Source organism: Erithacus rubecula (assembly GCF_903797595.1).
Source record: "Erithacus rubecula genome assembly, chromosome: 18".
Classification (NCBI taxonomy): Eukaryota; Metazoa; Chordata; class Aves; order Passeriformes; family Muscicapidae; genus Erithacus; species Erithacus rubecula.
In genome coordinates, this window is record NC_136670.1 from 5517231 (window position 1) to 5545186 (window position 27956).

Genomic DNA, 27956 nt, shown 5'->3' on the forward strand with positions numbered 1-27956 from the left:
AACAGCCTGTGTGAGTCCTCGTCTGGAGCCACAAGACAAGGTAAAGGCCCCAAAGCTCAAGAGCATCACAATGTTCCTGGCTCCCAGCCTCCCCTCCCACCATCTCTGCAGCTTTTGGCAGTCACACCACCCAGTGCACTGGGATATTCCCTTACTAAATGTAATTTCTCATCAGTGCAAGCCCATCTTGCTGGGCTTGGGCTAACCAGAGATTTTTTACATTTAAAACCGAAACCAAACAAAAATAAGCAAAACCCAACCAACCAACTGACAACAATAACTTTTTCTCTCTTTTTTTTTTTTTTTTCCTCCCTCCTCTGAAGCTAAAGCAGACCCAAAAGTGCTCCAGCCTGTGGAAGGCCAGGGCTGGCTAAGGCATTAGCCACAACCTTATTCCTGGCCTGATGCAGCTTTCCCACTTGCACAGCAAATGCTCTGTGCCTGAGATCATGACCCCAGGGCAGTAAAGCTGCTGTAGCTGGCACCAGGAGTCATCTGCCTAGTGACACCCCTCTCTTCTACACCCCTTTTCTACAGCAACTCTGCTTTTTTTTTTTTCCCTCTTCAACAGAGGGATAAAATGGTATTTTTCCAGACTGCAAGGTCACTTGGAAGCATATGGATGCACTGATTCATATTACAAAGACACTGTGCCAGATTTCCCTGAGATTTACAGTAACAGTAACTGAGCTTTATAAAAACGCTCATAAAAACTTGAACTTTAAGGAAAAAAAAAAAGGACTTACCATCCTATGAGATGACTCACAGAGGTAATTCCTATCAGTTACAGCAGTTGTGCACCAGCAGCTTTCTCAGATCAGATATTTGGAGCTGATCTCATGCACTGAGAAATGCAGATCAGGCAAATGGCTTGGTGGTGCTTATGCAATACCTCCTGTGCTTAGTTTTGTTGGTAGTTTTTAGAACAGAGTAATGAAAGATCCTCATGCAAAAAAAAAAAGAAATTTAAATGGAGGAAGTGCAATTTCAAAATGACCTCCCTAACTTTATTAGATATTTTTTCAAAGCTTGTTCTGAAAGCTGACATCATTTTTTCCAAACGGGAGAGCCTGGATGGCTGGTTCTGGCCTCAGCAACTCTCAGGCACCGTTTGAAAGACTGACGGGAAAAACGTAACTTCCCGTTAATGTGGGCTGATCTGAGATTACAAAACAGTCCTGTAAACAGTGTTAGTCACCACTGAACTTGGCATCAGAAAAGACTGCTTGCTATGCTAAGGCATCGTGAAGAGCTAGAAGTTATAACTTTTTTTTTTAAAGTCTATAAATAATAGAGGCATTAAAGCCGTGAGCTGGATTTAGATGGTGTGGATTGCTCCTCTCAATACCTGCTTTATGCCACTCTTATCCCACCTTCTCCTGGTTGGTCCTGCTCTCTGCAGAGGGCCACAAAGTTATTCATTAGCATTAGCAAGTGGAATATTTGGATGACTATGAATGGGCTGTGCTATTCACAGGGGAACAGCATCCATCTGACAGCAATCCCGAGATCCTCATTTTTGATGCTAAGTTAAATATTACACAGTCTAGCAGGCTGAGATGACCTTTCCAAGTCGAGGCAATTAGGGAAAAAGCAGTAAGATCAGCCTGAGGGCTACAAAATACAGCTTTAAAGCCTGAGAGGAGTTTCATGTCAGGGAAGCAATGGTAAAAGAGAATACTTATTTCATTTTATCCTGCAGCTTTAACACAGGGAGAAACTGCTGGGCTCTCTGCAAGCTTTTTTCTTTCCAGCACACTCCAAAGTCTCCATTACTGAGACAGCTCCAGTCCCCGACAGATCTGACCCAGTGTTTATGGAGTCTCCGGATATCAAAAGAATGATTTTTATCTGTCAACAGAGTAAACTTGATACAAAGCAAGGGCGCCACACAAAGACCCCCATTGTGCCACATTAACAAAGTGCCTCTCCCGAGCACTCCATCGCTATTATTTTGGGTAAATGTGAATGGCCTGACCCACCTACAGAGAACCTAAAAGCTCTGCATTTCATTTACCAGCACGTTTGCATCAAACCCTCTGCTCTCTCCAACAACTTTCCTTAAAAATGCAATCAAAGCAGCCCCAGCCACCAGAGCTCTCCTGCAGGGCTCCAATATTAATGCCACCTGAGAACACAGATTGCAAATTTTAGCTGGAAGTGAATCACAGTGGTAATTTACTGGGGAGAAAAAAAATTAATCAAGTGTACTGTTTGTCCATTTCATTTCCATGGAACAGTTGCATAACCACATGTTGGGAGCATGTTTTATTCACTACTCACCTTCTGGAATGCACTTAATACTTTAATACACCACTAATATATAACAGAATGGATAATTTACTGATTTGCCCCTCACTAAAGTAAGTGAGGCTGTTCTAATGGATAGGATAAATTAATGGCAGAAAAAATAATCAATTGAAAAAGATCCTTAAAACTGATCTTAGTGTATGTATCACCATTACACATGCCTCAGACCCATCTGCACAGCCATGAGTGAAGAACTGTATTTCCTATGTATTATTTTATTATTAACTGGAAAGGGACAAAGCTGAATGGAAGAGCTACCCTGGAGCCAGGAAGACAAAATTACTGTACTTGAATTCATGGATCCTGTTTAATTTATACCTGCTAATTTCAAAATGAGGTAGCAGAGTAAGCAGGTCAAATGTCCAGTGCACCTAAACCTGCTGCTGGAAATTTGAGGGAAAACTGACTTAAAGCAGAGTAAAACCAATATTTTCCCAGTGATGCTCATAGGGCTGGAGGGAAAGGTGGCAGTTCTAGGTACAAAACCAACCCTCTGCAGAGCAGCTTTGCCTCTGCTGAGGGAAACAATGCCCAGACCAGTCACAGTGAGCTCTGCAATAGCAGAAAATTTACTTCTGCAGAGATTAACAAAGGGAGGTTTCGAAATCTGCACTGCTGAGTATGAACTTTCAGCTTTTTCCAGCTTGGCTGGATATAACTGGTTTGGTTTTAAATGTTTCACTGAATTAACGAGTTAGGTTCTTAATGCAAAACATTCACTGCACGCAGTGCCAAGGTCCCCAGTTAGAAGATTAATTTTTTGTGACCTTTTGCAAACCTCGCCTAGAAACAGCAACCAGAAAAACCCACCAAGCAGCAGCAGCTCCAGTCCCAGTGTCCAGGCTCAGGAATACAGGGACAGCTGCCCTCCCCTGCCCCCAGCCCTGCCAGCTCCTGGGTGCCAAGCTGGCACCAGGGACAAAGCTCCATGGGGACACAAAGGATGGCTGCGTGTTCTGTGGGCTCTGGTGCTCTGCTGAAGAGGGAATGCTCCATTAAAATAAAGTGAAATTAATAAAAAAAATTAGATTTTTTTAAAAATCAGCACCAAAATAGAAGTAAAGTAACAGTTTTCTCAACACTTTCAGTGCCTGCTAGGCAGGCAGACACGCTCCCCAGGTCAGAGACAAAGTTAATGTTTCTGTCTCATATGGAGCCAAGCACAATATTGGCACTTTAAATAAAGGCAGTTTGTTTTTAAGTTGAAGCTCTGCAGGCCCCAGCTGATAGCAACATATGAGGGGAGAAAGAGGAAGAAATCAAAGGAGGAAAAAAAGTTGATGTTTTTGAGTTTTTGTCTCTCCCCTTCAGGCTGTGCCTCCAGCCAGGGTCAGAAGGTGCACTGCTGTCTTTGGGAGTTCCAGATGACTTCCCAATCACACTGTAATTAGCCAGGCCATTAAATAAATGATCCCTGTGGCTAGCACCTTCAACCCAAACCTGAGGCTGAGCCCCTTTCCCAGTCCCACAAACATCCCACTGTGTCTGACAGCAGGTCCCTCACCATGAGAGGCACTCAGTTTGCTCTGGGCAGCACTGGGAGCCTGGGACTGGGTGCATTTACCATGGGGAAGGGAAGGATGAACAGCTCCATGTTTGGGGTACAGGCCCATGGCTACCCTGTTGCCAGCCAGGGCAGTCCTGGGATTCTTCCTCTTTGGATGGGTATTAATGTTCCTTCTGCTTTTGCAGTCCATTCATGAGAAGTCATGTAGGAGTTTCAGCAGTTTGAATTATTTATTGCTAAAACATACCCAGTGGGGGCTACTGCTAATCCATCCCAGGGACACACTGAGTGGATGGACATCTGCAAAGACCTCTCCAGGCCGCATCCCTGCCCTTCTATACTGACATATCACCCCTCCAGAGAAACTTCCAAGGTGTGGGTGGGACCTCTCTGCCAGCTGCACCAGCACGGCTCTGGGAAGGAGAAGAAAAGGCAAGATTTGGCAGGGCTGAGCTCCCCTGTTCCTGCTCTGTGACTGTGCATCCCAGCTAGCTGGAGTCCAGCATCCTCCCCAAATAACCCTGCACAGGCTGCAGCTGGGAGGAAGTCACAGCATGGGAACATCTCCAGCAGCCTCAAAATGCCAGCACTGACTTCTGGCACACATCCCCATGCTATGCCCTCGCACCTGGAGGCAGGGTCTGCCACCCAAAGCCTGGTTCATAACCCAGACCAAGGCCTGACACACTTAATTCTTTTGGGGTTTAACCCCATTCAGGACTGCAGGTTCATCAATGAGCAGTTAGTGAGATTTTCCCCTCCAGAGCAGATTGGTACCACACTACCTCAGCAGGCACTCAAACCTCAGGTGATCTTAACATGAACCAGCAGAGCCACCAGCAATAACCACAGCCCCAGAGAGGCCACACAGGCAAGAAAGGCTCTTCACATCTTATTATTTCACACTGCACGAATGTACAAACACATGCACAAACTTCAGCAGTTTTGAGCTTCAAGCAGCATCACAGTCAACATTTGTACTAAGGAACAATTTCTCTTTATGCCAGCTGGTCAGGGTGCTTTGTAGCTTAAGCCTGGCTTTGAAACCACGGGTACAGTCTAAATGCAGTGGGAGCTGGTTGACCGAACAATCGTATTCATTCTCCATTCCTTGGCAGGCCTAGAGCAGAAAAGTGTCTTTTCCATTTAGACCAGTTAAACAGAGCTATTCATTAAAATTTCACCCTTCTCCGAACTGCAACCTGAAAACCTGCCTTTAAGAGAAGCCCTCTCTCCTCTGCCCCACAGTGCTCCTCATCCCTGTCTCAAGTAGTCACCCATTTCTGAGCTGTGTGTTTGGATTGCTTTTGTGCTGTAACAGCAGCACCTCTCCTGTGTCTTAGTATCTGGGAAGAGGCTGCCTCAGCACTCAGGGACTAAGGACAATTATCTCTGCTTTTTTTTTTTCCCCCAGACAAGCACAAAACTGAGCAAGATGGAAGGTTAGAAAGAGCCGGCTGAAACAGAACACGATTAAAGTATAAAAATAGGTCACTGGGATAAAATAACCTTTAGACTATTGGCAATGTGCCCCCCTTAGAGACAAGCCTGTGTGCTGTATTTCAGGAGAATGTGAGGAATAAAAAACAACCACCACGACACACATCAAAACAAAAGCACTGATCATCCCTCAGAGCTTTGCGTGCTTCTGTTTGAACATCGCTAACATTAATTCACTCCTTTTCCTCTGCCCTCATCCATTTGATTGAGAACAAAATAAATGTTATGTAATCACACCATTAACATCTTCCAAAAAAGTAATAATCTCTTTTGGCACAGAGGCTTCATTACAGATTTGCTCTGCATTGCACTACCTTAGCAGGGTTCACAGTTCCAGCATCCCAGGGACCCACCTCCACAGCTTCAATCCTCAGATTTTGTCCATGCTGCAGAACATTCCCGGCATTCCCCCAGAGCAAAAGGCCCAGCAGACAGATAATCACATCTCACCAGAGGCAGCTCTGCCAGCACTACCAGCAGAGGACACCAGATAGCATTTCTGTAGCTTCAAGAAGTCCCTCAGCTCATGAGTATCTGGGTGTCTCATCACCTCACACTCAGCTGGTGACTACCAGCAAACCAACCTGAACAGGACAGTATAACCATGCTTGGAAACACACTGGAGCTCCCATTCCAGCCCCTTGTGCTTTCTCTAGGGTGTTTTGTTTGCTTGCATTGCCAGGGCTTTGTTTGTGATTTCATCTGAAACACAGGCACCTCAAACAGCCCCTACCTGTCAGTTATATCCTGCCACACACCTCAGGTGTGCCACATGCCTTGTGACCCCACCCTTAGAGCTCATTGTCCAGCATCACCATTTCCATAGGACAAGCCCAGCTTTGGCAGATGCAGCCCTTCAGAATGTATGTGAAGATTAATAGGTTACATCTAAAATACACTTCTTTGTGGTTTTTTATGTGAAATTGCTGAACTGGCTTCAGTACAAAAATCTACTGGGGTGCTCAGAGCAATGAAAAAAGCACCAGAGGTAGAACTGTCCACATCAAATTTCCAACAAGGATATCTGAGACTTAAATCAGCAGGGAATGCTTGGCTAAGCTGGTGAGGAGCTCACAGGTGTGAGCACCCAATGGCAAGAGAGCACCCACATTCCACAGCCCCACTGTGATCTCTGTGCTGCTACAGCCTCTCCCTTCCCAAGGAATCACCTTGGGAAGCCTTGGAGCCCACCTTTCTGATGTACCCTGCTCACAACCCCCCTGCCAGGCTTGCACATCACCTCCATGCAGTGACCTTAATCGAGGGGCCATCACCCCAAGTGCAGGAAGCACAACTCTAATGCCAGCACAACATTTACTGCTAAAAGAAAACCAGTGTCAGCTTTTATAGCAGCCCCAAAACGATCCCACTGCAGACACAAACCCCACAGCCTGCCACACAGGTTTCTCACCAAGCATCCAAGTCCCTGTGGAATGAAGAGCAGCTTGCTGCAGCCAGGCTACCACCAGGCTGATCACCAGCTACCGAGCAGCCTCACAGGGACAGACCCGCAGCAATTCCAGGGAAGTAAAGAGTGCCCAGAGCTTTAAAACAAGATGTGGGTGGGAAGGACTAAACCAAGCTACTAAACAGTACCAGAGGCACTGGAGCTGCTCATCTACAGCACAGCCTGAGTGCTGCAGCCCCTTCCCAGCTGAGCATTTTTGGATTACTTCATCCCCCGTGCCCTTCTGCAATATGCAGCTTCGAGAGCCGCGTTACGTCCTGGCTCAGCCTCGCCTCCATTCCTCCACTTACAGTTGCTATAACCAAAAAGAAAACTGCAAAATACTTTGTCAGAAAGCAAAGAAACAGGGTTTGGCAGGTTGGGATCGTGGATTATTTTTTTCCATCCCCATGGATTCTGTTTCAGAGTCGTCCTTTCAGACCCTGCGCGCAGCCGATGGCTTTTGCAGCTTATTGAGCCCGCTGGTTTATGGCAATGTTTTTCTGCTCACTGAACTGGCTCATTCTTTCAGCAGAACAAACTGTTCCACGTTGAGGCAGGAGTTGGCTGTGTTTTAACAAAGGATTTTTCCCTTCTGACAGTGTTTTGCAAAAGACCCAAAAAAAGGAGTTTGGAGCCAAGTTACAAAAGGTCAGGAGAGGCGAGTCAAGCACTGGGTGTAGTTCCTGTATGTCACAGCCAGACAAGGAAATGGGTGGGAAGAAGAGGAATGGCACTTGGAGCTGCAGTAATATGTATAAAGTGATATTAATGAGGAATGGGTTTTAAATGAGGATGGCAAGTATGCAAGCACTATAATATTTGCTGTACAACAGCAGGCTTGTTAGGTAGGCTGAGGCTCCACAATCATTTATCCCTGTGAAGCATGCATTTGAGAGAGTTCAAGTAGCACTAGGAGGGAGAAAAAGGCAGTCTTATTTGCTTCCCCACCCCAAGCTGATTTCAAGGAGCTACTGCACTCTCATCTCCCGTCAAGCAAATGAATATTCAAAAGGCTTTTGCCAAGCCAACACCAGTCAATCAGGGAAACAATGCTGCAGGGAAAAAAAAACCACTGGGCTGAGAGACCTGTGTGAGATAGACACCTTCTCCCTCACCAGAGCTCTGCTTTAGCATCCAAACCTTTAGTGTGGTGCACTGTGCTCCTGCCAGCTCTGCCTGCTCCATCCCCTGGCACCCCACAGGACAGCACAGCTACAGCAGAGCTGCTGGATGGAGGATGAGCATCCCGAGCCAGGCTGCTGCCAGGGGGGAAAGACCCCAGGACTGTGGTCCCAGCAACACAGCCCTCCTGGGGGAGCTGGTGATTGCTCTTCCCTCTCTTCTGCTACAGGCTGGCACCACAAATGTCTTCTGCATGGAATGGGCAGTTCCTGGTGATGCCCCACTCCCTGCTCAGCAGCAGCAGCTGTAGGAATTGGGTCTTTCTGCTCTGTGCACTGTACATGGATAAGCCAAGATGGACAACTCTGGCCTTGCAGATGTTGGGAGGAAGGAGCCAAGGGGATCTGCAGCAGTTGACAGTGTGTCATGCCTAATACTCAAGCTTTTCCAGGCCTCAGAGGATCCCTGAATAGAAAGAAACCACCCACCACTGGAACACAGCCACTTTTGTGGCTGGAAGGGGCAGATGTTCAACCCCATACAACAATGCAACACAACAGTTGAGGCTGTTAGTGAAGAATGCTGCATCCACTTAAAACTGAAGAGGGAAATTAGGGACAACATCTAATTCTAGAACTACCATTTGGTCCTGATGGTTAAAGTTCACATGTTCACATACCTACTCTGCAGGAGTGCCACAGGGTTTCCTTCTATTGCTTTAAATAGGCAATATCCTGGACTAAAGCACCAAACCACAAGGACTTCAGAAGCATATGGTCAGACTGGCAAGTGCTCAGCTCCTTCATCTGGAACACCAGCTCCCAAATAAGTTCAGTTCCTTTTTAGCACTTCCATAAGTGACAGACTTCCAGAAATCCCAAGTGGCCTGCACAGGACAGGCTCTGCTGGCATAGAGAAGGGCAGACCATTGAGAGAGCTCAGCATCTCTGACAGCCAAACCCTTTGGTGAGATGAGCCTGGGGAGGAGCTGAGTTTCAGAAATCCTTCACCACTCAACTGCCAAGAAGGGCTTGGCATGGAGAACAACACCATCCCTACCACCACACCTTCATGGGACAACCTTCTCCCTTTCTCTGAAATACTCACCATGTCTTTTTGGATGGATAGAAGAGAAAAATGGATTTGGGATTTCATTTGAGATCTCTCCGGGCAAAATCTGGGTATCTGGATCATGCACCTGCCAGCCAGATGCAATCCTGGTCATTTGCTCCTTGGTTAGAAACTGTATGTGCTCAAAAACATTTGTCAAGACACTCTGGACCACAGAACTCAGAGACACAGAACAAAGTTCAAGGGTTATTTGTGATATGAACCATGCCAGTCAGGACTCTCCTCTTCCTCCAGCTGTTTAGTGACACTTGGAACAGACTGGCCTTACTGAAGAGTCAATTATTGTTGAAAACTCAACATCCTCTAGATCAGCTGTGAGCTGAAAGCATCCCAGTTATTTACTGCTGCAAGCTAAAGGAATTTCCTTACTCTCAGAAGACAGACATTTAAAATTAGTTTCAAGTTCAGTTTTGGTAAACAAATCACATTCCCCTCCTTTCCCTCTCCTGTTTTGCTTTGGGCCTTTCTTTTTTTTTTTTGGTTTGGGTTTTTTGTGGGGGGAGGGGAGGATGGATTGGTTGATTGGGGTTTTCTTGGTTTTTGTTAGTTTTTTTAAATCATGCCTGCTAGCTAGTCCAACCAGCCTTTTCCTTAGCTGCTCTTTGCAACTCCTCATTTAAAAACTCACTCACAGGGATGCAGGGGAACTACAGACATCTTCTGAGAAAAAACAGCAAAGCCAGATCCCTGATTTCAGAGCTCTTCTTTTGACACTTGATTCCCTGAGAACCTCATTAAAAAGAAACAAACCACCATGTATTTAGGTTTTTTTCCACTTCCTATGAAGAGCAAAGGGAACTAGGATGGGGGCTGAGGACTTCAGCTCCCTGATAAAACCAAGAAGAGCCCACCCCACCTACCCTGCCCAAAAGCTGGGGATGCAAACAGCTCCCAGCAGACTGATGAGGAAGACAAAAGGTATTTTTAATTGATATGGAAGTGCAATTAAAAGGTTTGGGGTTTTGGACTGAGTCCTGCAAGCCTGAATTCATATTGATGTACTTTGTGCCTTGTGGATCACAAGGCCTTGATACAAGGAGATTCTTTTAAAAAATTCAGGCCTGCTGGGAGAATTGCTTCCTTGCCATTTTTACTCAGTCTGCCCATGAACTGCCAGCAATTACTAAGCTTCCACTCTGTATTCAAAGCTCTGTACAATGGAGTTTATTATTTTTAAGCTTTTCAGACATCAATGTGGCAAACTTAACAGAGCTATTTGGAAGATTAAGACACAAACACCACCATATTATTCAATTTAGCTCCAACACTGAGCACTTATTTCTGTAAAGAATCACAGCTAATACATTGCCAACTGCCAGCAGAGACAAACACTTAAAGCTTTAAGTCACACTGCTGCATGGTCTTATAAAACAAATTTAAGATATAAGAAGAAGGAAATAACTATTATTATGTAAGCACAGTCCAATTACCACCAACTGATAGCAAACCTATCTTCAGGTCTTGGCTACAGGCTTCAAAAATCCACCCCTAGAAATGACAGCCCAAGGAAATCCTCACTTTTTGTGCATGCAACCAAATGTGAGCCTACTAGTACATCCCCAATAGCTGAAATTAGATGACTTTTATAAGTATTTTATATGTTTATACAAGTGCAAAGAGACTTTGTTACCACCTCACCACGCCAGTTCATCCTCACTGGGATGAGGAGTTCACTAATAGCTGCTCTATTTGCCAAATCAGACCTGCAGACAGGTGGACAAAGGGTAGTGACAAGGGAAAACAAAAAGGATTTGTGCCTGTTTTCAATCATTACAGTGCTCACAGGAGAGCTGACTGCTGCATTTTGCCCTCCTGAAACCATCCCACCTTTCACAAACAATTGCAGGAATTTAGGTTAGACCGGGTACAGGAGCAGCAGAGGAGAACAACATCCTTCATGGGAACGAGGGAATGAAATGAAACAAGTCTTAAAAAAAAAAAAAAACCAAACAGTTTGCCATACAAAGACTGTCATTTCCTTAGAGCTGACTTAACCTGCAGCCTTTGGAGAAAATCCATCTGTTGCAAATTTAAAATTTCCCAGCCCTTCAATTGAACATGGAAAACTTCTCATTGCAAAGTGTCCCATGAATAACAGAAATATTTCTGGTTTACACCAAAGGAATTGCAGACTATGTTATAACTTCAGCAAGACAGAAATCAAGAATCTCTCCTGGCTTTTCAGAAAAAAAATGAAGGGTGGTCTCATTACACTAGTCTATAACATTCATTAAGTTTAAGTTTTAAGATAAGTAAGTCAGTAAGTTTTAGTATGAGCTCTAATGCTTTCAGTAAGTAAAAAAGGTTTAAATACCAAAGAAGTGTGAGTTCTAGTAAAAGTTGAAAAACATATTAATGTTTTCAGTAGAGGCTCCAGGACCGTAGTTGTAAACAGTGCTTAGACATAATACAACTATAGTAAGAATATTACTCACATTTTTCAGATAAAACAACATAAGTCATATGTGTAGTCTATACGTAACCTGGCATGTTAAGAAACTAAAATTCTGAAAAGTTAAAGAGTGGCAGTCCAAGTTTGCATCTTAGCTTGTTAAAAAAATTCTATATAAAAGTTTATATTGACAGAAGTTAGTGCTTTTCAGCTTTTCCTGCCATTGCTTTTCTTTTTGCTTTTGCTCACCAGCAAAAAGAAAAGCAATGGCAGGAAAAGCTGAAAAGAAAATAGGAGCTGCCACAGCAATATCAGCTTCCCTTTAACAAGAACAGCTTCTACTTCTGTTTGAGACTTTACACCAAAACTTAGCATAGGCTTTAATGTCTGTGACTGTGCCTTTTAAAACTAATGTGCTTCTGCAATAAATAACCTTTTAACAACTATCAGCTACATTGCTCATTTCAGATAATCAGACAAAGCTGGTGCCTAAAGCACCAGAAATATTAACCTCATGTCTAGTACCTGCAGCAGAAATATTAACTCACACCTAGTGCCCCGTGTCCAGTACCTCACTCTTAGCCCTGGTCCCATGAGGAGCAGACAGGGCAGCTCTGCAGAGAAACCCCACGAGAGCAGCACCCTTGGGGCAGCTCCAGGAGTCATCACACAGCTGCTCCCCAAAGGGTCAGACAGAGAGCAGGGCTCCTTCAGAGAGCCAAATTCACAGCCAGCTGCTCCTGTCCTTACCCTTCATCCCCTCCACCCTTCTAAAATAAGGCACAAGTCTCATCAGTGCTGAGAAGCTGCTGGTGCAGGAGACACCCTCACTGTTGAAACCATCCTGGGCAAGGTCCCACGGGATGGCAGCTCCCTGTCTCTGGGATATTCAGGTTACAGTCACTTGCCACCCCCCAGAGGACATCAGTGTTCTGAAACCATTCACTGGGGTCAGCCCCATTGGGAAATTGCTGCCAGCATCCTCCTTGTTGGCTGGCATCTTCCCCACATCCCTCCCTTCCTCAGTCAGTAGTTATTTCCATGGCATTTTAGAATTTCCCAAGAGACGTGTGCAGAGCCTCCCTCCAGAGCTCCAAGATCCTCCAACAGACAACCCCAAAGACTTTTAGAAGTCACATATTCATGTGATCTTCCACACACACCAGTCTGGAGCTCACCCTCCCCCACACACAAAGTGGCTTGAACAATAAAAAAAATCTCACAACCTGGGGGAAAATCCACAGCCTTAAATGTTTGTTGGCCCAGCAGGAAGATCACACAAACCATGAAAGGGAAAAACAAGAGGGTTAGACAGCAGAAGTGCTTAATGATACCACATCCTGTACATTGAGAATTCAATTTCTTCCCTTTCACTGTTCAAGGCAGTTTTACTCCTAGGCAGAGTCTGAGGGAACAGCCAGACCTATCTGCAGCCTGAGATTTACAATGCCAGGTCTAGAAGGAGCCTGTTGCTGTGTCCTGGAGGCCACACGCTGGCAGCTGTCCAGCCTTGCAGCATCCCATCCAGCAGGACAGTCAGTAACTGAGGATACCTTGAAGGAGAAGGGGGTTGAGATTCTGGCTCTTGGGAAGAGAAGGATGGAGATGAAAGCAAAGGTTCTGCCCAAAATGGATGGATTTTTCCAGCTGCTGGGCCATGCCTCTCACACAGGTGATAGAAATTTCATGTGATATATTCACACCAAAGATGAAAGTGTGGCCACAATTCACTCTGCTGGTTCTCAACAGCCTGCACAAGCCACTGAACTGTGTGACCAGAGGGAAATAGAGATAACAGTATTTTTAATATTTCTGGATAGTCAGATACTCCCCATGAGCATTTTCCCACCCACAGCCACCACCAGGCCTGATTTTCTGTCACATCCCAAAGAAGATCATTTCCATCCAAGCACAGCACCCCATAGCAGCTGGAACTCACTCACTGCCACAGGGTGGGGGTCTCAGGCTGGTGTCTCCCCCAGATCCACCCCTGGATATGGCAAAGGGAAGAGGGGCTGCAGCCCCAGGAACAGAGGAGGCTCAGCATCACCCCTTCTCAACTCTGCTGTACCTGAAACAGAGGCAGCTCCCCTGGACAGCCCCTGTGTGGGGGCTTCCCATAGCTTATCCCATGGGAATGGCAGGGAGCCTTCACAGCACCACACAGCAAACAGCCAGCCCCTTCTTACCCCCAGATGCCTGCTATTCCAACCATGAGGTTTTAGCACATTTCAGGCAAGCTGGAAAGCTTCTCCTGACATTTAGGGAGTGGTAAAAGGGGTGGTCAGTGCTGTTAGCCCACACTGGGAGGGAGCAGACAGGGAAGAAGCAGGGAGAGATGAAATGATCTGCCTGAGGTCTGTCTGCACAGTGCCATGGGGAGCAGGACCATGAGCCATCATCTTCACACCCAAAGCCATCACCCCTTCTTAGCATTCACCAGGTTCAAAGCAGAAAGACAGCACAGCAGCACCTGCTCTGCCCAAACTGGCCATCAATTTAAACCTCAAGAGCTGAGAGCAGTGCTGAGGAAGACTTTACAGCTCAGAGAAGAACTATAAAATAAAAATAACCACCTTGCTAGTGCATTATGCCAGGAGCCCCAGGACCTAATGGAACACATTCTCTGGGTACCTGTAAAACCCTTTAAATGGATCATCCTGTCCTGGTTTCCCCAGGACAACAGCAGAGAGCCCCATAAAATGGTTCTGCTTCCTAGTCCATGCAGGCTCTTTACACAGCAGCTGTGGAAAAGGGTACAGACACCTTCCCACTGACACAGCTCCTGGCTGGAAGGGAAATGCTGTCACCAGTGTGTTACAGAAAGGGAAATGAGGCACAAAGCAATTTTAAATAACTCACCCAAGGTCACAGGAAGCTTATAGCAAAGTCAGTAATTGAACTCAGGAGTTGTGAGTCCCCAGTCTTGTTATTTATCAGAAATCACCCTTTAATGGGTCACCTTTAGTCAGACACCCTCCTATTTTGCACTGCAACTGAATTATACTGACAGAGGGAATTATTATGAGTTTCCCTTACAGGCCAACATGCTTCAAAAGCTGTTTTGGAAATAAAATAAAACTTGCAGCATGCTCAGTGTGCTGGAACAGACAACTCCTCAGCGCTGCAGAGAGCTGAACCACCAAAGTGACTACAAAGCTCCAGATCAAGCTGGGAAATAAAAAGCTGTTTTTCCTCCCAGTGAATCACTTTGTTTTGAAGGGTGGCCTCCAGTCCACACTTTGAAGGGTGGTGAGTAAGAACTCACCATTTCACCTTGGATCTGCATCTTCTTTCACAAATACCTCTGATGACACAGAATATTGCAACCTTAGCTCTGAGGCAAAGCCTCTCCTTGAACCTGATGTGCCACCAGTTTGTGTTGGTACAAAACAATAGAATGGAATTTATCCAGCCTTTCACAGGCCACAGGCACAGTTCTTTCCCTTCATAAAGGAAACCTGTTCAAGCATAGCCCAGTCCATTCACAGAGACTGGACTGGAGCCTTCCCCAGCCAGACAGGGCTGGCTGAAGGCACCTCCAGAACATCCAGCCTGGCTGCTCCTGGGAGCTCCTGCCTTGGAGCCACTGCCTCCCTGGGCACTGCTCACCTCTGCAGAGGAACAGCAGAGCCACTGCAGCACCACTGCCCATCCCAAACCCAGCAAAGAGGAGCAAACCCAAACCCTCCTGATGCACAGATGTGGTTTGTAACACAACAGACAATCAAACCACATCTGTGCATATCTGCACTGCTCAGATCCTCTTCAGCTGATGACAAATGGTGCAAGTGTTGGGCAATAGGTTTGGAAAGGGACACACAGGATGGAATTTGCCTTTCACAAAGTGCAATGTGAGGGGCAGGAGTCAAAACTGTTAGTGTGGGGCTAGCCAAAAAGTTTATGCAGCATTTAGGCATCTAATGGCCTCATCTTTCTGAGTGCAAGCAATTTAATTTGTCACACTGATGTTGTATACATGACCTGAGCAAATAGGTCAGTAAGAATTAAGAGTGGGAAGGAAGGAATGAAGGAAAAGGATACAAGGGCATCTGGAAAACTCCATCTGCTCTGCAAGTTGGGAAGAATCTTACACACACTAATTGGGGAGATAGGAAAAGGGGAGGTAAGAGAGGCTTCACAGCTCCATGCTCAGGGCTACAGCCCCTGCACTGGTGAGTGCCAGCCCCAGCCATCACCTTCCCAGGGAGCAGCAACCCTGCCAGCTGAACAGAAAGAGAAAAAGAAAAAAAGAGAGAATTTCATCTCTTCTAAGACCCTGTTACAGAAAGAAACCCCATGTGCTACCAAGTTACTTGCATAAAGGACAATCCTGTTTTGCAAAGCCTTTGTGTGGGGAATCCTTTGCTTTGAGCTCTGCTGCACATTTGAAGGTAAATGAAACTCCTGTGAGAAATTCACATCTCAGGGTGAGGAAATGAAATCTTTTCCCCATCTGTTCTTCACTGGCAGAGCAGAGGCTCTGTGTGGAAGGGCTGGATGGGTGGGATAACCCTTTAAGGCTACTCACCAGAACTCCTTGCTGTCCCTCCACACCATAACCTCACTGAGGAGCACGTCAGGGCTGCAGCTTCACTCAGGACACCCAGTTTTGTGAGAGCACCTCATGTTTTCCCCTCCACAGTCCTGTCTTTCCCAACACTGTCAAACCAGGGTGAAGCCCCCAGCCCTCTGTAGGAACCAGCTCAGCAGAAACACCTCCAGAGGGTTATTAGCAACAAGACCAAACTAGCAGCTGTGGGCCTGCAGATCCTTGGGCCCTGAACACAGGGCTGAAGAGGCGTGACATCAACTGTCTCAAAAATTTGCTTGCTTTGAAATCCTACTCCTGCTTATTTATGTTACAGGAGCACCCAGAGGCCCCAGCCAAGCCCTACAGAGCTGGGGCTGGAGAAGTGCACTTGCACATGTAATATCCATGGAATCACAGAATGGTTTGCATTGGAAGGGACCTTAAAGATCATCTTGGTCCAGCTCTGCTGCCATGGGCAGGGACACCAACCCTAGACCAGGCTGCACAAAGCCCCATAGAAAGCTCCTGCCCCATGGCCAGCCACAGGCAGCTCAGGGTTTTCACTGGAAATAACTCACAGCCAGGCTGCAGGTGAGGAGGGCTGGGAGGTAAGCCAGCAGCCAGGCATCATGGACAGGAGTGTCCCTGGGCTTCTCTAGCTGAGCTCTGCCTCCAGCAGCCAAAACATCCCAGTGAAAAAACACAGCACACAGAACTCTGCAACCCCACCAGGATGCAGAGAAGGCTGATAACCTAAACAGACAGCTCTGGGATTGATCTGCAGCAAGGATGAAATCAAGAGGCAAAAATAACATTTCCAACACATCAGTGACATACCAAGCCCTTAATCCAAGGCACTATTTACAGGCCAAGAGCATTCCTTGCTGCTCTTACCTTCAGCTGCAGGGTCTGGGTCAGCAGCTGCCTTGGAGGAGCCTGTCTGAAGGTAACAGACAGCCCAGAGAACAGCCAAGCCTAGGAACTGGGATTTGCAGTAGAAAATGAATAATTAAAGGGACAATGAGCACAACTCACTAGGCTTTGCTTCACGATTCAAGCACCGAACATGGAAAACTCAAAACATTTCCTCCCCGAATGCATTAAACGCCCATTTTGCTATTTCAAAGTCTTCTAATTTCTCCAGCAGCCAGATATCCACTTCCCAGATGCACTGCCAGGAATAGGGTCTTGTAAATAAAGTTTTACAAAAAAAGGAAGGTTAACACACAACATATTTTTCCCATTACTTCAATGCATCCTGCAAGTTCTGCAAGCTTGGTAAAGAAAGAGTCTATTTAAAAATCTAGGGTGGGGAAGAATTAGCTCACCAAAACCATAAACAGATTTGCTTTGCACTTTCAGGCCAAGAGAAAAACAAGACAGGCCATGCACGTATTGATGAACACAATGGCACAATCATTTTAAAAACAAATGAACTGGGAGGGAGAGGACACCACAGGAAGGTGGGGGAAAAAGAGGAGCAGAGAGAAAGGGGCCAACTGCTGCAGCAGACATCCTCTGTTTGGTTCTTAAAGCTCCCTCAGAAGATGCTGAAAAGCCTCCAGGGCCAACACAGGACCATGAGCTTGCAGGGAGGATGGCACAGTGCTGCTACAAGGCCACAATCCATCACTGGGTGCTGGCCCTTCAGTAATGAACATCTTTTTCTGCAGATGGAACACAAAGGAATCCTTCTTATTTACCCAGACACCTTCCACACGAGCCATCCACACCCAATATTGCTGCCCTTCCCTGGCAGATACCAAGGGATATAAAATTCAATGCACTTCTCCCTACTTTCCTTCCTAAGGGTTCAACCCTGTTTATAAAGGCAGAGCAAAGCTACAAAAGCTTCACCCTCTTCCTCCTGCAAAATTCTCTGTTTACAACAGCCAGACAAGCAGAGAGCCACAATGTTCAGTGCATTTGCACAATTAGTGCCATGAGGTATTGAGGACCCACCTAGATGCAATTAAGGGAGGGAACTTCAAGGAGGACAGCTCTCAGGGGGCTGAGGGTGCACGTGGATCCCAGCACATCACATGCTTCAGCAGGGTGCCTTAGCTTATTGCTACCACTTTAACAGGCTGCAGAACTGGAAGTGTGTCAGGAAAGCTGCAGCAAATAGCATCAGTCCAGTCACTGTACTCTCAAATTATTATTTAATAAAGTCAGAAACAAGCAGTCTCCAGATGTGGCACAGGCTGGGTAGAAACCACTCTAGGGTTTGAAAATCCCCATTTCCACGGGGACACTGTCATTTATCACACAGCCATGAACTGGGTGAACAAATTCCCCACCAGTCTGCTCACTAATGTTCAACCATGGAGCTTACTTTTTGTACAAATAAAATGGCTTGGCTCTGCTATGAGACCCAATTTCTTCTTCAAAAGCCTGGAACAGTGTAATGGAAAACTGGAGAGCTATTTCCAAGCACACTTCTTCCACCCACAGCAGCCAAAGGGAAAAAGCATTGCTCTCCTGACCCCTCATCCACACCATGGGACAGATGGATATTTATTAAGTTATATGGAAATAAAGTAAATCAGCCCACAGATAGGAGAGTGAGCCAGGAGAAAAGTACAAACACACAGGCTATCTGAACTCTGTTTTGTTCAAGGAGTGATATCCAAAAGCAAAGAAAATAAAAATTTCCCCCTTCTCAGGGACACCTGGAAGCATAAGCCAAGCTTGACCTGACCCCAGAGCAGCCCCTGTTCTCAGGGCAATGGAGCCAGTCACTGCAGGATCAGTTCCTTCAGCCAGCAGGCTCCAACAGCCTGCACAGAATCTGTCCTACACTGGAATACACATTTCCCTGTCCAGGCTGCACAGGACACAAAGGTCCACATCACACACAGTGCCCGAGGTGACAGCAGTGTCCTACCTGCACCAGGGACCACGTCCTGAGCCTCTCCTTCTCCTGCCCCTCCTCTGTGCTCACCCACATCTTTAAAGTGCCTGCAGTGGCCTCAGCAGCACCAGGATTCAGGGCTGGAAGAGAAGACATGACACCAAAAATTACTGCACCCCTGAAGGAGAAGGCAGCCCTTGGTTAGCAAAGGCTAAGAGCAAAAATAAAACACTGATCAGTGTGAGGTGTCCACCCTGCCATGCTCCCACAGAACACCCCCACTGAAAAACCCCAAACACCTACCTTTGGGGGTTCTTCTCCCCTCTCAATTAGCAAAGACATGATTCATGAGAAGTTAACCAAGTTTGCTGAATTAATCACCAAGCTCTCAGCCCACTGAAAGCAATCCCCCAGCTGCAGTGTGCTGGAAACCAGTGGCACTGCTGCCCAGATCCCTGTGGACTAGGTCCATTACAGGGCTGGAAACCTCAGCTGGCCAGAACATATTTAGAGCAGCAGCCACAGCACCCTGACTGCCACTGCCACAGCAGCAGCTAAATATAACATGCAGCTCTGCAAGTAGCTGTGGCCTTCTTTTCTCCCCTTCATTTCCCCCCACTGCCATCCAATCCCTGCTCCCTCACTGTTGGAGAAGAGCCAGCTCCACGTATTTCCAAATTTCTAAACTTTACTGTCTAAAGAGATAACCAGCCAAGTGGATTTCTGGGATTAAGTTCAGACCAGGGGTGAAAACAGCACATTGAAAAACAAAGAGTCACCCTGGAAAAAGGTGAGCCAGAGCTAGTAACAAGGATGAAACCCAGGAAAATTAGATTGTGATTGCCCAAGTAAAGGAAAATTTAGACTTGTTTGTTGCTCCTGCTTGAGCAGTGACAGGTCCTCCTCTTCCAGCAGCATGTCCCAAGTGTCCCATGCCCAATGGCAGGAAGGCTGGAACTATGTGATCTTTAAGGTCCCTTCCAACCCCAACCATTCTGTGATTCTATGATTCTGTGAAGTGTCCCTGTGCTTCAGCCAGCTCCAGTCCCTAAAGCTCCCTGCCAGAGCCCCACTGCTCTGCTTCTCAGGTTGGATCCTGCTGACCACATGCTCTGCATACAACTGTTGAGTTTCTTGGATTAAATAAGTGGCACAGAGAGATTCACCAAATACCTTGCACAGATGCATTACAAACTCAGGAAAGGGCTCCCCAAACCCATCCAACATCCTGCAGACAAGAACTTTCCACTCTGGCTGTAATTTCACAGACCAAACTCAGCAGGATTTAACAAGAAAAGAGAATAATAATTTTTAAAAAAGGAAAAGCAATTGGACAAGGGTAGAAGGACACACAGGTTTTCCCTCACTAAGCACTCAGGTGTCCCAACACTCCCTGCTGCAGAACCAAACTTGGAGAAAGCTTTCCCCAGACCTGCAGTGCTGGCTGCTCTATGTTATTTGTTCTCATTATTTGCTGTGTGTTATTCTCACAATTTAATTCACAGGAAAAGCAAAGCAAGCCCAGAATGGGGAGGGGGGTGGAAATCAGGAGGCCTAAGTTTGGCAAATCACAAGACTTGAGAGGACAAGAAAAAATGCTTTAAATGCCTGCTAGATGCCACAGCTTTTTCTTTTTTCCTCGCTTTTCTTTTTTTTCCTCCCCTAAAAAGAAGGGAAGGCTCACCCCTAACCAATTAGGATTCAGCACATTTGGAAAGATCCCAGCACTGAATGCCGAGACCTTGACATAACAGGTGACAAACTTTGCTATGCCAGAAAAAATTTAACATATAATAAGAAACAAATACTAGACTGCTGATGGAGTGGGTTTTTATTCCAGCAATTTGTGTAAATGTCCTACATGGATTTGCACAACCCCAGCACCTCCCAATAACAGCAGCTCCACTGCTTATCTGCCATTCCTCCTCCTGCAACAGTGCTGCTCCTCTCCCTCTGCCATGGTACATTTAATATCCTTCACGCACTTCTTTAGGGATTCAACATATGCCTAAGAGTTTAACAAACAAGATCTTGCATTCCTTGGAGTGCCTAAATTAAAGAGTGACCTCGATCACAGCAGCCAGAACAGCTTCGCAATTCTAGAAATTAAAGGTGGCTTAAATAGAAACTGAAGCTGGAGGCAGAGATAAACCTGAGTCTCCCAAAACCCTGTTCTGAAATATGGAGTAAAGCCCCTGCAAATTTGACACCATGAGCCATGATTACCCTGGCAGCTCCTCCTTGAATTCCCTGGAATTGCTGCTTCAAGAAGAATAACAGAGAGAGCTGGGGCGAGGGGGCAGGGCTGGAATCCCTCGGAGCAGGACATGCAAACAGCTCAGCTGCTTATCACTGAAACTGCAACAGCCACAAGGACAACCAAGGCATGCTTTTCCCCCTAATTTCTTTCAGATATTAAAATCCCAGCATCCAGCAGTCAAGATACACCGAGGTCCTTCTGTCTCAGTGACTTGCAGTGTCTGCCAGAGCCACAGCCATCATTCCCACCCCACTGCTGTCCTTACAGCTCCCCAGGGCTTGACTGAGCAGCTCAAAATCTGCACACAGTTCCAGAATGGACAATATCTTCCTCAAATAGCAAATTCAACACACACAGTGAGCCATCTTACTGTACCTGGAGGTTTAACACTGCAGTGTCTGAACCAGCTGGACCAGTGGGCTCATGGAAGGGGAGAGAGAAACTCCCCAGCAGCACCCTGTGTGAGATCCACTGAAGGACTGAGCATTTCAAAATCAAATCCACTGCAAAGGCTCAAAAACAGATATTATTCTGTATTCCTTTTTCCTGACAACCCCACCTCAGATTTTTTTTTTTTTTTTTTTTTTTTTGACAGCCATTAGCTCTCTTTTGGGATCTTAACAGATATTCTTGCTCTCTTTTGGGATTTTTTTTTTTTAATGTGGCTGAAAAGGGAACTAGGCTGTCCCAGAATAAAGCCTCCTTGCAGAGCAAAGCCTGGTTCAACCTGAGACACACAAGCAGACACAGCAGCCCTAAGCCACCTCTATCCTGACAGAGGGTGGGCTGAGGAAGAACAAAACAATACAGAAAAAGACAAAAACAATTCCCCTGCCCACCAGTCTCCAAAGGGGATGCTTTGAGGGATGCTTCACCTTTTCTTGCTGCTCTCAGATCTAGAAAATAGCTGAGCCATGAAGACACTTTGCAAGACCCCAGCTTTGGCAGAGATGGGCACCTTCCTCCTTCCTGATGTGTCCAAGGACCTGAAGGCAACTTCTCAGACATCTGAGACCTTCTGACCCTGCCCTGCAGAGACTGTCTGACCCTGCAGCCTCTGCTGCTTGTGGAACACTGATTTCAAAGAGTTACCATTCCCAAGGTACAATGAAAGGACTGACAAGTTACCATTCAGGATCTCTAAAGAGGCTGTTTCTATTCTCCTGTATTTACAGAGCCAGGAACTCAACTTCACTGATATTTCTTTAAAGAGAAATAGCTGTACTGAAAGCAACCATCATTCACTCCCCTCTCTATTTCTTCCAACTCTAGTGAACCAGTGTCCTGGAAAAGCTTCACCACTGAGACAAGTTGTACATTTTAATGTCCATAACATTCAGTTTCAGAAACAAAGAGTACAAAATATTTCTAGGCAACATCTGCTTTTGTAGGGAGGCATGCAAACCTACATTATGTTTAGTCACCTCAATTTTTTTAACTGCCTGAAAATTTTAAGTCACAGAACATCATTTCTCATCTCTTGCTTATTTTAGACCAAAACCAACCCTTCTCCAGGACAGGAGGGAGCACAGGACAGCAGTGAGACAACTCCCACTGCAGGAAAATCAATTCCATCTTCCTCATTCAACAGTGGCCATCAAGAAACATCAGAAAGGTATTTTCAAGCTGTTTTAACCCCCAACAACTGATGCTCCACAAGCTCTTCAGCCCATCATATCCTGTTGTTATTTCAGGGAAAGTACTGCCCTAATTTGGTCCAGTATTTAATCTGAACCTTTTTCTCTACAATTTTAGGGCTGTGACTTCTTGCTCTTCCCACTGTGTGCACAGAGAGCAACCACCCCTTCCCTTTTGGGCACCTGAAGATATATTTTCTGCCTTGCTCTTCTCCCATCTAGAGCCAAACATCTCAGGTTTGTTCAGACCAGGGATTTCTGGACTTTCAGTCAATCTCCTTACAACTCTTTGGATCTCCTCCAGCCAAACTCTTCTCCTCCCTCCTGCCAGAACCACACAAGGACATTTGCCCCATCCTTCTGCACTCCTGATGCTGATGTTCATTTTCAGATGAGTTTTATGCCCAGCCTCCAAGAATTTACAAGCAGATCATGGTCCAATTCATGTCTATGGGATTTTTTTTTCCATTGCAAAGAGAAGGAATTATGGGCTATTCCCATGAAGCATAAAATTCCTACTGCAGAGTTTTAAAAATTTCAAATCCTATTCAGATTTGGTTTAAAAACAACCAATAGCATTAAAAGTCAGCAAATGATACTCAGCTTCTCATCTAAGAAAAGGAAACAACACTCCCACTCCTCTCATTTTTATCTCAGTGCCCCAAGGATGCTCTGAGGACCACAGGGGACACAAAGACATACATTTATCTATTATTTGAGAGCAGTAATCATCACTTTGTTCCATGTTTTATTCAAGGCTCTGATCATCCATGTGATTATCCAGTTCAAGGAAGCAGAAGAGCACTGGTTTCCCTTTCATCCAAAAAATCCCAGGCCTACAGCAGGATGTGGGAAGCTGCAGCTCCATTCCTGCAGTGCCTGGAGGTTTTGGCATCTTTAGCTTCAGCTCTTGCTGTGAGCTGGGATATTCTGGGATGGGGAACTCTGTCAGTCCCCTGGGATCTGCTTTCCACACCAAATACCATATTTAAACTGTCAATAACATGGGTGAACAGTTCCTCTGTCCTTATCTCCAGCCTTTCCCAGCTGCAGTTACTGGTGCCAGTCACACTGAGTTTTGTGGGAGCAAAGAGACAACAAAAGCAAAAATAAGTTTTTTCCAACAAAAATTCCCTTTGACAGGCAGCCCTGCCATTAACTCAGGGATAAAAAAAGCCTGGGAGCCAGCAGTGACAATGCTATTATAATACAAATTATTAATACAAGGGACCTCATCGCTCTCAGCTTCCACATGCAGCTTGCCAAAAGACAAAGGTTCCTATTTTTGAGGGGTGCACAGACCTTGAAAATGCCATAGTTAGCAAAGAAAAAAACCACACTGACAGTCTTTACACTGCCCATAATATCTAAGGTGACTTGTCATTTAAACTGTCAGCTTGAAACCTAATCATTTTTAAAAATGAATACAATATTATGCATTACAGGCTGCAACCACTGCCAAATTCCTCTGACAGTTTTTACAGGATTATAATCACATTCCTCTTTTAATGTTTCATTCTCTTGCTCCTGTGCCAGAGACATGGGAAGGAGAGTAAATGGCTACTAAAGAACAATGTATGATGACCCAAACCAAAACTGGAAATGGAGCACAGTCCATGTTCCCCCTCCTTGGAGGCAGGATGCTCAGCAGACAGAACACTTTCAGACACTAGCGTGATTTTAAAGCAAATTTTCCCATGAAAAATCCCTTTATTAAAGGAAAAGCACAGATAATTGTGAGGCTAACATGTGGGAGGACAAGCTTTATGTTTCTGCCATTGAGAAATTCCAGGGTCTTGCAGAGAACAGACAGAGCTCAACTCACCAGAGGGACCCTGAGCAGAGATGAGCTGAGCACACCAGAGGCTGCACATCCTCCATCATTGCCCCATCCACTGCTCAGAAACCATCCTGCCTTTTCCTCTCCTTCAACCCTCCTATGAAGGTGGAGCAGATGAACAGACCCAAATTCTGAGTTTGCTCTCCACAGCCTGAACGGGGCCAGCCTGAGCAAATGCCAGCTGGGTCCCAGTCCCAGCTCCTGCAGGGACCTGGCTGGGGCTCAGCCTGGGGACAGCTACACAAAACAAGGATTCTGGAATTTCTTAGCTGAACCTAAATGTCTTCTCTTTTTTTTTTTTTTTTCTCCCCCAAAAAATGCCTGGAGCATAACAGGGCTTGTTTATACAAAGAGGACAGATAAAATTGTCTAGAAATGGAAGTAAAACCTGATTCACCCAAAATTAATGGGCAAATTTTACAACATGAACACATGAAAAATGTTGGGTTTTTTTCTTTTTTTTGCCTGCAAGGTCCTTTTTTTTTCTTTATTTCTTTTTATTTTTTTAGGACAGTGTTCCCTTACAAAAGCATTCTTCTGAAAGCATTTCTCCCGTGAAGCTCCCCTCCAACAGCTACTGTTACAAATCTGTGATAAAAGATGTATTCAGCAGGGTTTGGCACACAAATAGCACCCAAATGGGCACTGCCAAAGCCTTGCAATTTTATCACGAGCTCCAAAATACTTGGAGAGGGAAAAAATGCCCTTGCAGGGAGCATCAGCTTAATATAAACTTCATCTCCTGGGGTCATGAGGACCTCAAATTGATCAGGATGGGGGAAAAAAGACAAGTGCCTAGACACAATTCTGGAGAAAATCTCTCAGGTAGGAGGACAGAGTGATCCTGATTTTCAAGGACTGATGGCCAAGCAGAAGGAATCTTTGATGAATGATCATTTGATTTGATCCATCCTCAGGATTTTGCAGTGTCCAACTGGAGACTACTCTTTTGGGGGAACTTCCCAGACTTCTCCAAGAGCTTCTGGACCAACAGAAAGCTGTCCAAAGTTATCCCTTAGCATCAGATCAGCCATGTCACAAACCTCCACCTTAGGCTTGTAAGAGAAATACAAATTGAACTAAATCCCCGTAGTGACTCAATGTCCATCCAGTTGTGGGGGACACACAGAGCTCCTGATGGGGGCACAGAGCAGAGGCTCTGCTGCTGCTGTGGAAGGGTGGCAGAGCCCAAACACTTGTGTAACACCTTCAGGACATGCAAACACACAAACACACAGCCCAAGCACAGCTCCCCTGTCCTGCTGCTCCTCCCTTCGTGCCAGAAAAACCCGCAGCCAAACCGGACCCAGCACCCACCACACGGGGAAAGAAACATCTCAGCAATTAACAGACTTCAGCTGGGATCTCCCAGGAGACAGTATTAAAATGAAGGAGAGAAGAAACAAATAAACAGAGGAGAAAAGAACCAACCTAGCAGTGTCTGCCATGCCAACTTGTGAAGCCAAAAGTCAAGCCCAGGACCCCGTGGCACTGTTCCCAGTCTGGATACTGGGAAACAACCAGGCTAATGATCTCCCTACTACCCTCTGCCCAAGAATTCCCATTTTCCAGCTTTTCTCCACAACCACAAAGCTCTGGAGGTTTTGTTTCCCTTTAAGCAGCAGAGATTTTCACTGAAGTCTCTGGTTCTGAGTGCTGGGCTGCAATCCAAGAGCCCCAAGAGGCAGACAGCAGCAGGCAGTGATGGGCTGCAGGCACTGGCCACCAGCCCAGCCCTTTTCCAACCAGCTCAGCTGGGGCTGGGGTTGGGAATCCACACTGCTCCCAAAATGCACAGTTTAACCCCAAAACTGCATGGGAAGCAGCAAGCAAAACTCTCTAACACACCATAAATGCATCACTCTGTACCACACTCACCAAGTCCAGCTCTAACTCTGGATCACATATAAGACACAGAAAATGGAAATATTCTCCCTGATTTCAGTGCAATATTCTCAAGCTGATCCAGAGAACCTTCAAAGTCACTAAGCTATAATTAGAGGTTTATTATAAAAGGTGTTTGGGATGCCTGTCGGCACTGAAGGACACTCTGTATTTAAGGTACCCCTAACATACACAGTGGCAGTGGGCCATTTTTTGAGATTTCATTAAACAAAAAAACCCAACTTGTTTACTCACCTCAAATGACTGTTCTCAGTCTCTGCTTTGTTTTTGCCTTTTTTTTTTTAAGTCTCTAACTTGATTAATGCCACTTTAAAAAGGCAAAAGCCATGAGTAAGGTGGTCTAAAACATACATTTTTACCCATAGCTCATAAGATAACTGCCAGCTAAATCTTGTTTCTCACCAAAAAAAAAAAAAATTAACTGGGTGCAGAATGTGCATATTCACTCACTGGTTATTGTAGGGTTGTTGACATTAGCTTTCCTTAAAAAAAACAGCAAGTGTGGAGAGGAAATGAAACAATGTGATATTCTTTGAGAGGGTCTCTAACATTAGGAAAACATGCAAAGAAAATCCCATAGTGATCCACTTGCAGACCTTCCCACAGTGCACCAAGCTCGAATTGATAAAATAACAAATTCTGTTTCAAAGCACTTGGGCTGGGCTGGCTTTCTCAATTTGCTTTTTAAATAATACATGACAATAATACCATATACCAGCATATCCTGAGGCTTTGGGAGAGAGGACTCTGGCACACACCAGAGATGCTCAGTGGGAACTGGGCTCCCTCCTGGCTGTGACAGCACAGGTGGCTCTGGGCAGGTGTCATTCCCCACACCAAAAACAGGGAGCACATGGCATCACCAGCTCCACGCCAGAGTGAGCATTTTGCATTAATTAAAAGGTGGCTCCATCACACACTCCAGGATTTCTCACCACTGCAGCACAGTGTGGACTCACCTCTTGTATGCTCAGAATTTCAGCAGATCATCCCTGCACTTCTAAGTGAAAGATTTTAAGCCTACAAGCACCAAGCTCTATCATAACTTCACAAATATTCCTAAAATTGAGTCCAGACTGGAATGAAGGAGCATCTCTGAAGTGATGCTCTGGTCCAACAGCTGGCAGCAGAATCACCTGTGCTCTGCTGTTGGAAAATAAGCCCTGAGGGTGAGGTGGCCATGGCCATGAGGGGAAAAACATCATTAGGAGATAAAATCATCTCTGCTAATCCTGACTGTGAATTCAGGTGCATAATTAGAGCAGCTGCCAGGTACAGCTCTGCAGAGGTGACCTTTCCTGGTGCTGTCTGGGTGTGACACAGGGAGGAATCAAGGCTGAGAGAAGATTTCTCCCTCCTCAAAACACCATCCCACCTTTGGGGCAAAACCAGCAAAAAAAAAAAAAAAAAAAAAAAAAAAAAAAAAAAGCAGGAGAGGGAGCAGAGCAGGGCTGCAGATCCCTGTGCCAAAAGGGTGTGCAGCTCCTGGATGCTCTGAATTCACCCCCTCCCAA

General features: G+C 45.8%; 1 protein-coding gene across 1 annotated transcript in view; it reads right to left on the reverse strand.

Moving 5' to 3' along the window:
* Positions 1 to 27956, reverse strand: part of ZHX3 (zinc fingers and homeoboxes 3) — a 46107-nt gene that overhangs the window by 10383 nt on the left and 7768 nt on the right. The window contains 1 exon segment of the mRNA XM_079321808.1: positions 18834 to 18940. The gene's annotated coding sequence lies outside the window, so the exon portion shown is untranslated.